Below are 2,112 nucleotides of genomic sequence, written 5' to 3' on the forward strand. Positions count from 1 at the left end.
ACCAGATCCTCACCGGAATGGAGAGTTTCTCTGCTGCTTATCTGGATGACATAGCCGTCTTCAGTAACAGCTGGGAGGATCACTTGCGTCACCTGCAAGCTGTTCTCCAGGCCCTGAGACAAGCTGGATTGACGATCAAGGCCAGCAAGTGCCAGATCGGGCAGGGGTCGGTAGTGTACCTTGGACACTTGGTGGGTAGGGGAGCGGTGCAACCCCTCCAGGCGAAGATCGAGGCCATCATGGCCTGGGAACCCCCCAAGACTCAGACTGAGGTCCGAGCTTTTCTGGGCCTCACGGGATATTACCGCCGCTTCGTGAAGGGGTACGGTACCATTGTAGCCCCCCTCACGGAGCTCACGTCCAAGAAACAACCTCGACGGGTAGTCTGGACGGAGGCTTGTCAGCAGGCCTTTGTGAGATTGAAGAAAGCCATGTGCGAGGCCCCGGTCTTAAGGGCCCCAGACTTTTCCAAGGAGTTCATTGTCCAGACAGATGCATCAGAACATGGCATTGGGGCAGTGTTATCGCAACTCAATGAAGAGGGTCTGGATCAACCCGTGGTCTTCCTATCCCGGAGACTACTTCCCAGGGAACAGAAGTGGAGTGCAATAGAGCGTGAAGCCTTTGCAGTGGTATGGGCTCTGAAGAAGTTGCGGCCATACTTGTTTGGCTCGCACTTCCTGGTTCAGACCGACCACAGACCCCTTCGTTGGCTGATGCAGATGAAGGGGGAGAATCCCAAGTTGTTGAGGTGGTCTATTTCCCTACAGGGAATGGACTTTCAGGTGGAACATCGGCCTGGAGTGGACCACGCCAATGCAGACGGTCTCTCAAGGTATTTCCGCCTTAGTGATGAGAACTCCCCACTTTCAGCTGGGGGGGACGCGTGTTAGACCTGTCAGCCCTTTGGGTGGTCCCTCCTCATCATTATTTATTTTGTCCCACTTTTGCCTCAAACCCTGTTGGTATTTTTCCTTTTTGGGAACCACCAGACTTTTTAGTGTTGCTGCAGATTCAGGGAGCCATTTTATCTACCCCTGGAACTTCTGTCTGAGGGCCTGGAGCACAAAATGGTGGCCACCTGTGACATCACCAGCACCCACTGGAACCTACTAGCACCTTCCAGAACATTCCAGAACCCTGTGACAGTTGGAGGCGGTTTAGAATGTTGGGAAGCTAAGACAGAGAGTTGGCAGTTGGAGCTGGCAGTTGGCACCTGACTGGTGAAGAGTGAGCAGCAGAAACCTGAAGGAGGAAGGAGTGAGGCAGCAGGGGTGGAAACTTGTGCCTGGAGTGGGGTCCATAAACCCACCCTTGATACTAGTCCCTACTGACTGAGCCCAGCCTGAAGCCCTGTGTGGGAAGAAGCAAGAAAAGTCATCCTAAGGACCTGGACAGCAGGAACAGGCCTTAGAATCCAAGAACAGCAAGATCCTGACCTGGATACTGGTTTCCCTGGAGTCCGACGTCGAGTAGCCTGGAGACCTGGAGCCCGAGGTGGAGAAGCGGCGCTGACTGGAAAAGCAGACGTCGTACCCGGAGCCGCCAGAGGTCGAGAGAGGGCGCCGACGGAGGTCGTGAGGAGTACCAGAGGTCGAGGAGGAAGTCACCCGAGGTCGAGTGAGCGGCGTCGACAGGGGAGTGAAGTCCGCCCTCCGGAGTCGCCGGAGACCGAGGTGAAGCGTGCCGGAGGTCGGGAGTGGAGATCGCACTCCGGAGTCGCCGGAACCTGAAGGGAATCGTGCCGGAGGTCGGGAGTGGAGGTCGCACTCCGGAGTCGCCGGAAACCTGAGGAGAGGAGCACCGGAGGTCGGGAGTGGAGATCGCACTCCGGAGCCGCCGGAAGTCGACATCGAGCCAAGGCCGGCCGACGTCATCGAACCAGAGGTCGCCATCGGACCGGAGCCGCCCGAAGTCGACATCGAGCCAAGACTGCCCGACGCCATCGAATCGGAGGTCGAGATCGAGCCGAGGCCGCCGACACCGAACCGGAGCCGCCTACCGGCGTCGTCAAGAACTGACATTGTGCCGAGGCCGCCGACATCGAACCGGAACCGCCTCACGGCGTCGACACGACTCCAGCGGCGTCGGAGCTTCAGAAAAAGGGCAGTA

This window comes from Triturus cristatus, chromosome 6 (genome assembly GCF_964204655.1).
Source record: "Triturus cristatus chromosome 6, aTriCri1.1, whole genome shotgun sequence".
NCBI classification, from domain to species: domain Eukaryota; kingdom Metazoa; phylum Chordata; class Amphibia; order Caudata; family Salamandridae; genus Triturus; species Triturus cristatus.